Below are 12,556 nucleotides of genomic sequence, written 5' to 3'. Positions count from 1 at the left end.
ACACACACACAACAGGGTCCAGCTATTTATTTCAGATCATTTTTCAATTACATGTTTTGCAGCTGTGCTTTATGTGTGTGAATGTAGCCTAGGGCCCCGTTCATTTTTTAGAGATGGATCTGATCAATATAAGAAAGTGTGTGTAAAGGTGTAAAGGCAAACATGTCTTTAAGTTGCATATTTATTCTTTACTCCTCCCAAGTGTAACTATATCAGTAAGTATGGTCTGTCATACGTAATAATCACATCTAATGATAATCAGAGCGTTAATCAGAGTGTTAAATACCCCTGCAAATTTAACAGTTAAGATAAAATACAGACCATTTAAAATGCAAAAAGTACCGGGTACCCGGAAGAAATTTGAATTCCAGTTCTGATCAGGGACTGAGTACCCTGAGCCCTTGTGTGAGGAGGGCCCAGAAAGATGCTAGAATGAATAGCTGTGGATGCTGGGAGGGGCCCATAGAAAATCTCTACAGGGCCCAGAAAGTTGTGCTACGCCCCTGGTTCTGCCTATCAGTTCCTGAACAACTACACATTGGCGCTCTTTTTGGACTGGACGCGGGTGCTCAGAGCGATACATTTAGTTATGTCTAAGCAACATGGGAAAATTAATAAAAGTTGCAAGAACTCGGGTCTGCACAGGACCTCGCACCATGGACTGCAGGTCTTCTTCTCTGATTCGAACATCAACAGCTGTTTGACTATCTGTTTCTCTCTCTCTCTCTGTTTTCATCTCTTTAGTGAAAGCCAGCGTGTGGGTTCATTTTTGGTTTTTATAAAGAAATGTATAACACTGATGAGTTTTGGAACCAGTGGTGTTATAGAGATGCATTATGCTCCGTAGTAGGAGATGATTTATTATTTAACGGAGTATTTAGGTAGAGATGTGATTGGTTGACGGGTAAATTACCTGTTTGTTGATGTGCAATATGTTCTATGGCTCTATTTATTGTAGTGGAAATAATGTGGTTTTAAATTGGTAAAATTAAGATTTTAAAAATCTCTCTCTCCCTCTCTCTCTCTCTCTCTCTCTCTATGCAGTTGGGACTGGAGCTAAGTTTGCTAGTGCGCCGGGGTGCTAGCACAGAGTGGCTAGCAATTAGCTAGCCCGTGGGAGCACTATTGCCGTGGTTAGCTCGCAGCTAAATTATGACACTGTATGCAGGGAAAAGTGATAGTAGTGGTAGTGATGTAATGATAGTAACGATCCAAATGACGCTCCATGAACCATTAGCTATTTGTTGAACCCACTAGATGATGCTATTGGTTTAAAAAAAAGGCTAGGATTGATAACTCAGTGTACTTTTAACCCTTTCTACTTTCCCCTCGCCATTGTTGCACCTAATAGTTGCTCTAGGGGGAATTAGTAGAACTATTGGGTTTTGTAAATTATAGAATGGTCTAGACCTGCTCTATCTGTAAATTATAGAGTGGTCTGAAATGCTAGATCTGTAAATATAGAGTGGTCTAGACCTGCTCTATCGTAAATATAGAGTGGTCTAGACCTGCTAATCTGTAAATATAAGTGGCTTAGACCTGCTCACTGTAAATTATAGGTGGTCAGACCTGCTCTATCTGTAAATATAAGAGTGGTCTAGACCTGCTCTATCTGTAAATTATAGATGGTCTAGAACTCTCTATCTGTAAATTATAGAGTGGTCTAGACCTGCTCACTGTAAATATTAGAGTGGTCTAGACCTGCTCATCTGTAAATTATAAGTGGTTTAGACTGTCTATCTGTAAATATGAGTGGCTAGACTCTTATCTGTAAATTTAGAGTGGTCTAGACCTGCTCATCTGTACATTATAGAGTGGTTCTAAGACCGCTATCTGTTAAATTATCGAAGTTGGTCTAGACTGCTCTATCTGTAAATATAGAGTGGTTAGACCTGCTCTATCTGGAAATTATAGAGTGGGTCCTAGACCTGCTCTATCTAAATTAAGAGTGGTCTAGACCTGTTATCCCCCCCTGTAATTATAGAGTGGTTAGACCTATCTATCTGTAATATAAGAGTGGTCTAGACCTGCTCTATCTGTAAATTATAGAGTGGTCTAGACCTGTCTACTGTAAATTATTAAGTGGTTAGACCTGCTCTATCTGTAAATTTAGAGTGGTCTAGACCTGCTCTATCTGTAAATTATAGAGTGGGTTAGACTCTCTATCTGTAAATTATAGAGTGGTCAGACCTGCTCTATTGTAAATATAGAGAGGTTCTGACTCTATCTGTAAATTATAGAGTGGCTAGACTGTCTATCTGTAAATTATTAAGTGTTTAGACCGCTCTATCTGTAAATTATAGAGTGGTCTAGACCTGCTCTATCTGTAAATTATAGAGTGGTCTAGACTGCTCATCTGTAAATTATAGAGTGGTCTAGACCTACTCTATCTGTAAATTATAGAGTGGTTAGACTGCTCTATCTGTAAATTATAGAGGGTCTAGACCTGCTCATCTGTAAAATTATAAGTGGTTAGACCTGCTCTCTGTAAATTATGAGTGGTCTAGACCTGTCTATCTGTAAATTATAGAGTGGTCTAGACTCTATTCTGTAAATTATAGAGTGGTCTAGACTGCTATCTGTAAATTCTAGAGTGGTCAGACTGTCTATCTGTAAATTATAAGTGGGTTAGACCTGCTCTATCTGTAAATTATAGAGTGGTCCTAGACCATGCTCTATGTAATAATTATAGAGTGGTTAGACCTGCTCTATCTGTAAATTATAGAGTGGTCTAGAATCTCTTATCTGTAAATTATAGAGTGGTCTAGACCCCGCTCTATCTGTAAATTATAGAGTGGTCTAGACCTGCTAATCTGTAAATTATAGAGTGGTTAGACCTGCTCTATCTGTAAATTATAGAGTGGTCTAGACTGTTCTATCTGTAAATTATAGAGTGGTTTAGACCTCTCTATCTGAATATAGAGTGGTCTAGACCATGCTCTATCTGTAAATTATAGAGCGGTCTAGACCTGCTCTATCTGTACATTAGAGTGGTCTAGACCTGCTCTATCTGTAAATTATTAAGGGTTAGACCTGCTCTATCTGTAATTATTAGAGGTCTAGACTTGTTCTATCTGTAAATTATAGAGTGGTTTAGACCTGCTCTATCTGTAAATTATAGAGTGGTTAGACATACTCTATCTGTAAATTATAGAGTGGTCTAGACCTGCTCTATCTGTAAATTATAGAGTGGTTAGATAGGCTCTATCTGTAAATATATAGAGTGTCTAGACCTGCTCTATCTGTAAATTATGAGTGTCTAGCCTACTCTATCTGTAAATTATAGATGGTCTAGACCTGCTCTATCTGTAAATTAAAGTGGTCTAGACCTGCCTATCTGTAAATTATTAAGTGTCTAGACCCTACTCATCTGTAAATATAGAGTGGTCTAGACCTGCTCACTGTAAATATTAAGTGGTCTAGACCTACTCTATCTGTAAATTATAGAGTGGTTAGACTACTCTATCGTAAATTAGAGAGTGGGTATAAGACACTCTATATGTAAATTATAGAGTGGTCTAGACCTGCTCTATCTGTAAAGTGTCTTGAAATATCTCTTGTTATGAATTGATACTATAAATGGAATTGAATTGTTGAACAGACCTGTAGTGTGCGCGGAACATGAATAAAATGCTACATAAAGCTTCATTCGGACATAAAAAAAGATAGAACTGCAACTGATGTGCATGAAACTAATACTTCCTCTGTAAAGGCAGATTGAGGGCACATTTTATTTATTCACGATCTAACATCGTCATTGCACTAGTCTCCTGGTCTCACCCTCTAATTGTCGGTAGACAATTAAAGCCCGACGCACAACCTTTGTTTTTTACACAAAGGTTGCCTGCTTTTCTGGGGTCGTAGGAGTGACAGCCACACAGCTCAGCAGTAATGTGTGCATCTTACTGTTATGAAGCGTGCCATTTAGAGTGCATGAAAAAAAAAAAAAAACTGCGGCGTGCAGCTTTCATTTATCTGGAAGGGAAATGAAGCTCAAAGCCAACATTACATAAGGTGTTAATATTAACGTTGCTATTGTGAGGAATGTGTGGGTGGGAATGATAATGCAGCTCTTGTCACTGTGGTGTACACACACGCACACACACACACACACACACACACACACACACACACACACACACACACACACACACACACACACACACACACACACACACACACACACACACACACACACACACACACATTTTGCTATCTATTCCAGAGCTGATGTTAATCAGTAAATAGCAGGTCATTTTCCCAGGAAAAAAAAAGCTTTTAATGCTTTACAACTCTTCCTTAGTACACACACAAACACACACACACACACATGCAGGCACGCACACATGCACGCACACACACCCACACACACACACACACACACACGCACTTAGCTCTCTCTGTGTTGGTGTTAAACTGCAGAGAATAGGCCTGGAGGTGCGGCTGATCACAGTGGTTCTGATAAGGCCTAACAGAGTGTATCAATTGCCTGCATCTTGCCTTCGTCCCTTTGTGGAGGAGGAGGCGGTGGGGGTGGGGGTGGGGGGGGGTTTACACCCCGCAGCACTTTGGCAAATGAAGCTTCAGACTTTCCCTCTGTAGCTAATCAATTAGCAGCCTCCTTTTCTTTCGCCTGTCTTCTTCCTCCTGTCTTCCTTTCTTTGCCTCTTTTTGTTTTCTGTTGCGAATATTTAATCAAACATGATCATTATTACATTACAGTTCCCCGCGCTTTTGGGGCACTTTGGATGACGATACAACCTGGCAGTGAGAGATAAACCCCTGTCTGTAAATTGATCTAAACTGTAGTTCAACATGTTTTACAGTTACAAGTTACAAGTCAGACACTCTCTTAGTTCATTAAATACTGACCCATTTTCACTGCAGCTGGGCATTCACAGCACACTTTACTCCGCACGACTGCGATTATACCAGATTTTCTTTTTGGAATAACCATTTCATTTATTTTAGGGCTGTCAATCGATTCAACTATGTAGCTGCAATTAATCACATGACCGTCAATAGTTAACTTGCGATTAATCACAAATTATTCACACATTTTTTATGTTCTAAATATACTTTAAAACGGATTATTTTCAAGTTTTTAATGCTCTCATCAACACGTGAGTGGAAAAATATGCAAGTTTATTATTGCAACAATCCGAAACACTGACAAATACTGTCCAGAATATTCTCCAGAGTAACAGAAAATATGGGAAACTCAAGCCCATCGAGCAACACCAGGCGGCCACATAGACCTGAATGGACCAGGACTTGGTGGTACTAACACAATGTGGTGTCCCGCTTTACACTTAAAGTAACGGTTAACCAAACATCTCATCTTTTTAAGCAGCTCAACACAAAACAGTGGAGCTCCTGCATTACAGAACAGACATATTGTACATTGCTACAAATGCGGAAGTACATAAACCTGCATTCTATCTGATCTCCAGCAGGGGGGGACTCCTTAAACCTGCATTCTATCTGATCTCCAGCAGGGGGGGACTCCTTAAACCTGCATTCTATCTGATCTCCAGCAGGGGGGGACTCCTTAAACCTGCATTCTATCTGACCTGCGGGGGAGACTCCTTAAACCTGAATTCTATCTGATTACGCAGGGGGGGGGACTCCTTAAACCTGCATTATATCTGATCTCCACCGGGGGACTCCTTAAACCTGCATTAATCTGATCTCCAGCAGGGGGGGACTCCTTAAACCTGCATTATATCTGATCTCCAGCAGGGGGGACTCCTTAAACCTGCATTCTATCTGATCTCCAGCAGGGGGGACTCCTTAAACCTGCATTCTATCTGATCTCCAGCAGGGGGGGACTCCTTAAACCTGCTTCTATCTGATCTCCAGTAGGGGGGACTCCTTAAACCTGCATTCTACTGATCTCCAGAGGGGGGGACCCTTAAACCTGCATTCTATCTGATCTCCATAGGGGGGACTCCTTAACCTGCATCTATCTGATTCCAGCAGGGGGGACTCCTTAAACCTGCATCTCTCTGATCTCCAGCAGGGGGACTCCTTAACCTGCATTTATCTGATCTCCAGCAGGGGAGACTCCTTAAACTGCTTCTATCTGATTCCACAGGGACTCCTTAAACCTGCATTATATGATCTCCAGCAGGGGGGACTCCTTAAACCTGCATTCTATCTGTATCTCACAGGGGGAGACTCCTTAAACCTGCATTCTATCTATCTGACTCCAGCAGGGGGGGACTCCTTAAACCTGCATTCTATCTGATCTCCAGCAGGGGGGGACTCCTTAAACCTGCATTCTATCTGATCTCCTGCGGGGGGACTCCTAAACCTGCATTCATCTGATCTCCAGCAGGGACTCCTTAAACCTGCATTCTATCTGATCTCCAGCAGGGGGACTCCTTAAACCTGCGTTCTATCTGATCTCCAGTAGGGGGGACTCCTTAAACCTGCATCTATCTGATCTCCAGCAGGGGGACTCCTAACCTGCATTCTATCTGATCTCCAGAGGGGGGGACTCCTAAACCTGCATTCTATCTGATCTCCAGCAGGGGGGACTCCTTAAACCTCATTCTATCTGATCTCCGCAGGGGGGACTCCTAAACCTGCATTCTATCTCATCTCCAGCAGGGGGAGACTCCTTAAACCTGCATTCTATCTGATCTCCAGCAGGGGGAGACTCCTTAAACCTGCATTCTCTCTGATCTCCAGCAGGGGGAGACTCCTTAAACAAATGTCACCTCAAAGGGCTTTATGTAACCACTATAAATTAATAGAAACATCAAGGGAAACAATGGGTAAGTGTATCATGAGGTGTGTAGTCAAAAATATAATGGATATGGGAAGAACTGGAGTGAAAAAAGGCACATGACCAAGCGTCCATATTTTAAGCGATGGGAGAGTGTCGTTGTGTTGCAACCATAGGCGCCGATACAATGGGTGCTGCGGGGGCTCGAGCACCCACGGAAAATACTGAGCACCCACTGAGGCTACAGCCATTTAAAATGAAACATTGTAGTTGGTGCTAAGTGGCGTAGCGTGATTGGCTAAGTCCCCTGCTCCATTGATTCATTGATTCACACGAAGCTGATCGCGGTTACGTGTCGGTTCAGCGTCTCATCGCCAGTCCTCTCTGTATCTGGGAGAACTGGCGCCGCCCTGAGTTGAAAGATAGCCTACTTTACAGCTCTACTACCAAGTTATTCGCCGTGTGTTTCTGTCGGCCGCTGTCCGTTTCCTAAGGCTATGAAATTCACATTTTTTTGGACTAGTTTTTCTTTTTAAAGGGCGCCCATGGAGGAAAATATAAGCAGCGCCTATGGTTGCACCAAGAGGTGCACGGTAAAGAGAAAGGCAAGAGCATGGTCTTCAGCCATCCTAGTGTAAGTACAGGTGCCGGCTGTTCTCATAAACCATTGGTACATACAGCTATGAAAAGTAACACACTGTAATATGTATGTTTTTCACATATTTATTGCTGTATGCACCACGCTGACTGCTCCTCCTGTGTAAGGAGGAGGATGGATGGGTCCTAAAACACAGGACTTTCAAACCAGGGAGCGGAGTTTGTGTCCCGGGAAACACAAGACTCTTACCCAGGAAACTGGTGTTAACTGTAAAGACCACTAAATGTAAGCGGTTGTCACGTGATCAGCCGCCGGCCGCCATCATTTTGTAGGATATCTTACAAATTGTTGCGCATAAGTTTTCGTACCAAATCAGAATCAGCTTTATTCGCCAGGTATGAACACACATACGAGGAATTTGACTTAGGTTGGAGCAAGCCTCCGGGCACGCTTTCTCGATAAGAAACAATGCAGACAGTATAGTTACATACTAACATAGTGTACAATAACAACATCACAACATCATAACATCATAATGCACAAGACAACACACCCATATCACATGAGAATGCATTGATTGATTGAGGTGAGCCCCATCTCCTCTGAGAACCCGGGTCTCGACTCTGCCTACAGTCACCCTGGAACACGCACACACACACACACACACACACACACACACACACACACACACACACACACACACACACACACACACACGCAGACACACACACACACACACCGAAACAGAACAGCAAAGGACAACCCCAGGGCCGTCACAGTATGTTTCTACGAGATACATGTGACCAGGAGAGTGTCCGTAGGTGTATTTTTGAACTTTTGGCGAGAGCCATGTCAGCAGTGTCCCCGTGCTACATGACACTGGCATCAGTCTGCTCGTCTCGCTCTTGGCAGGGAAGCAAATAAGCGGATTTTCCAAAATGTCAAAGTGTTCCTATGTAGAAAAAAATGCCCCACTGTTTCACGTGTCTATGCTCTAACTAATGCAGTTTGTAGGCCAAGATCCAGATATGGTCTTCCAATTGATGTGTGAAAGAAAAAAGTAAGCAGTCAGAGAGGAAGGGCTGTGAGGAATGGAGGTCGACGTGTGTGTGAGTGTGTGTGTGTGAGTGTATTAGTATGTATGATGCGCGTAGCTGGAAAGGTGCATACTGCTAGCGTAAGGGACTTCCACGCCACGCAGGCTTTGCCTCGCCTACACTCTGCTCCGTCCGCATATTCTATCCCTCATCAATAAATAACATATCACTGCCTCCTCTGCTGCCCCACCTGCTCGCCACTAATCCACCAGCCCCACTCCCGCTCGCTTTCCCCATCCGTCTCCCACTTTTTCCTTTCTCTCTGTCTGCCATTCAGCATTCACTGGGTTCTCTCCCTGTTTGCGAGGCTGTGGCTTTCTCAGTTTCTAATCCTTTCCCTTTTTTATTCTCCTTGTTCACATCACTCAGCACTTCTCGTCATCCAGCAGATTCAGCCCGGGTTGAATTATGTGAACATCAAGTCTGCATTTTTTTATTTTTGTAAGTTTTACATTGCCATAGACCTGCCAGTCCGCTATCTGATTTATACCGTACAGAAATAGACAGCAACACGGTTAAAAAAAAACTGCAACAGCAAAGCATAGTTAACTAAATACTCAGCAAAATGCACAGGTTGATGCTTGACCAGCAACAGTGAAAACAACAGCTGAGCTAGCTGCATGGCTGAGTTAATGGAACAGATAACAGAAGTCTGGAGTCATTTGGCATTCCGTATAGTAAGGTGACACAACCTTCTAACTTGAATCCCAGCTAAATATTCTGACTGTGCTTTAGGGGAGAGACCTAAACTAAATGAATGCTAATCAAGTTTTATTTAAGTCCTAATAACCTGTAATTCTTGTTTACGCCAGACAACATGTCTTTAATTAAGTTAAGTAAGAGGAATCATACAGACTCCAAGTATCTATCTATTATTATATATGTGTCGGTCAGTTTGCATGCTTGACAATCCCATTTTGCAGCATAAAAAATTGAAGTAAGATGAACAAACGGAGAAATTAATCTTTTTATCTTTTTAGATAAAACAGTTGATAGATGTTGAGAAAGTTTCCTGGGGACGTCATTTGAAATTAGGACACATTTGAAGTTGGAGAAAAGGTAATGCATGTTTGAAATAGCAATAATATGGTATTGTGACATAAGTATCATGATTATATGGTACCATGAGGCCTCTGGTTATTCCCACCCCCTATTAATCAGATTAGAAATATCACTACTTTTCCTCTATCTCTTTCTCTTCAGCTCTTTCTCCTCTCTTCCTCTTCCCATCTGATCTCATCATCTCCCCCTTCCAACCTCTCCTCTGCCCTTCTTGTCCAGAGGTAGCTTTCAGTGAGAGATATATTAATGTGGCAGTTTAATTAGCAGAAACCCACATGGCTATTGATTATGCACTTGCCTGGGGTAAAGTTTGTCTTCTACTTCCAGTCATGTATCGATCTCTGGGTGGGAAGGAGCACATTGGCAGCCGCCGAGTTCGCATATCAAGTGGGTGAACTTCCAAGCATGCATGGCCTCAACACTCACTGCGTCTCTCTCCGAAGCATCAATATGTATGTATTTTTAGGAGTGGATGTTAATATAAGGTAAGGTAGGCAACTGTCTGGGGCCCCCAACTGATATACTGATATATATTTATCATGATGCTAAGATACCCTGACATAGCTTACAAAAATGCCCTCATAGCGCTTATCATGTTCAGTGTTAATAATAATAACAATAACTTTCATGGTACCCTAGGTCACTAGGTCAAAGGACTTAGTGAAAAAGAACTGTTTTGAGGTGCTTTTTGAACATGGGCAGGGATGGGGCAGAGCAGACATGGAGTGGTAGACTGTTCCAGAGTATGGGAGCATTGGCAGAGAAAGCCATGTTCACAACCTGGTGCGGGGGGTATCCAACAGGTCCTTGTCAGAGGACCGCTGGGTACGTGACTGAGTGTAGTGGTGGAGGAGATCTGTGAGGTATTCTGGTGGGAGTCCATGGAGAGATGTGTAGGTGAGTAGGAGAAAATCTACTACTCTTGACTGGCAACCAGTGGAGGTGCTGGAGGATGGGATTGATATGCGGCCAGGGCTTAGTGTGGGTTAGAACCCTGGCAGCAGAGTTCTGGATATACTGGAGTCTGCTAAGACCAGACTGGACACCGTTGCAGTAGTCCATACGGGAGGTGATGAAGCCATGCATGAATGTCTCAGTTACTGAATGTGTACAACAAGTACAGCAGGCAATCATACTATCAAGTATATAATAAGCATTACACAGCTATACATAGACACTAGTAAAAGACTTAAAGAAAAGTTAAAGTCGAAAAGTTAAAAACTGTCCATACTGACAAAAAGACGTGATGTATGGACCATACAGACAAGCTAGTAAAAGTCAGTAAGGGAGTCAATCAGTTTTACAAGATGGAGACAAGAGCCTACTGAACATGATCTTCTGCAGGGGGTGGCAGTCATTGTCCATTATAGAGAGCAGCCTCCTCAGGATCCTCTAATCTGAAACTGATGTCAGGGACTCCAGCTCCATGCCCACCACCAGCCAGCTTGTCCAGTGGTCCAGCATCCCTCTTCCTAGTGCTGCCTCCCCAACATACCACAGCATGGAAGAGGACACTGGCCATGGTGGACTGGTAGAACATAAGCAGAAGTTTGCTGAAGATATTGAAGGACCCCAGCCTCCTAAGGAAATAGAGCGTTTCTTGTAAAGTGTATCAGGATTGGCAGACCAATCCAGTTTTTTGTCAAGATGTAACCCCAGGTACTTGTATGTACTGACAGTCTCCACATTCACACTGTCAATGGTGACCGGCAGCAAGGGGTTGGCAGTCCTCCTGAAGTCCACCATCATTTCCATAGTTTTGGTGGTGTTCAGCTGCAGCTGGTTAGTCCTACACTGTCCCACAAAGTCCTCCACAAGGCTTCAATACTCCATCCTTGATACACCCCACAATTGCGGTGTTGTCAGAGTACTTTAACACATGGCAAGACTCATAGTTGTACTTGAAGTCTGTGGTGTACAAGGTGAACAGTACATGAGGGCATTACCCTGTCCCTTTTTCCTCCTGATCTTCAGAAAAGCAAACCAAGATGATAATGCTCATATAAGATAAGAAGACTACATTCAAGAAAAAGGAAGAGGCAACTGTAGCCTATAGTCGCGCACTGAAAAATGAACATACAGTAGAAACTGTTTAGGGTCTTCGGATCATTTTTCTTCAGCAGTCTGTAAATACAAAATAAGATGGCTGTTTGATTATAAAAGGCCAAGCCAAGACAACTCTAAAGACCTCAATCTTTAGGAACTCACTTGAGTGTTTTGGCCAATTTTTGCTTTTCAGCACAGCTTGCAGCATGGTTTTGAAATTCAGCCAAACAGAGACACAACGAGGAGGGCTGGGAGAGACCTTAACTATGTGACAAGGATATTAAAAGGCTTCATAATATTCCTGTCTATGGCTCACTTCCCCGCTGTAGCTTTAGGCTCTTTAGCCACAAACGGCTCTGAAAGGTCAAGCTAACATGTTATTTGGGAGCAGATAATCTCCCTCTATAAATCCAGTTCTATCATACGTCTTTTTGTCCTGTGGGCAATAAGGCTCTCCGTTTCCTTTGCAGCATTTTGCATATGTTGAGCAATTTATCTATTTGTTTGGCATATCAATGTTGCATACTACTGACTTCCTTCAGCCTCTGTAGCCATAGCTCAGGCTTGTGGCCAATTTAGCCGCAAGCAAATCCAAAAGGTCAAGTTAACAAATGTGAGGCTCCAGACATTATATGGGAGAAAGGAGCAAACACATCTGAATTTAAAACAGTGAGGGGGCTCCTCAAAGCCACGGAGGTTTAATGTCTAACAGCTTGGAAATGGATTGTTTTTACCAGTCGCAACCGCAACACTAGTACTGTTTTTGTGTTTTAGCTTATCTTTAGCGTGTGTGTGTGTGTGTGTCTTTGTGTGTTTGTGTGTGTGTGTGTGTCATTGTGGCAGCATAGCCACTGTAGCGGGAACTACCACAGAGGCAGATTTGAGCACTTTGCTAGGTTTCCATATGTCTGCGGCTAGCTTTTTCTGAGAGCAGTCACAACTTTATAAGTGTGTAGTTCAAAATGAAGTTTCAAATGGGTGGGGTGTGAGCAAGGGCGCCGGAAGTAGGGGGGGGGGGGG

The 12,556-nt window shown here is 42.9% G+C and overlaps 1 long non-coding RNA gene across 1 annotated transcript in view; it reads left to right on the top strand.

The window, feature by feature from the left end:
* LOC116703011 (uncharacterized) overlaps positions 1-12,556 on the top strand; it is a 29,173-nt gene that overhangs the window by 10,577 nt on the left and 6,040 nt on the right. Inside the window, exon 2 of the long non-coding RNA XR_004335312.1 lies at positions 8,824-8,828. This is a non-coding gene — a long non-coding RNA (uncharacterized LOC116703011). The remainder of the gene's footprint in view (positions 1-8,823; positions 8,829-12,556) is intronic.

The sequence above is a fragment of the Etheostoma spectabile genome, chromosome 15, assembly GCF_008692095.1.
Source record: "Etheostoma spectabile isolate EspeVRDwgs_2016 chromosome 15, UIUC_Espe_1.0, whole genome shotgun sequence".
Classification (NCBI taxonomy): domain Eukaryota; kingdom Metazoa; phylum Chordata; class Actinopteri; order Perciformes; family Percidae; genus Etheostoma; species Etheostoma spectabile.
The sequence above is the reverse complement of the archived record's forward strand: the minus strand, read 5'-3'. Positions and strand labels throughout refer to the sequence as shown.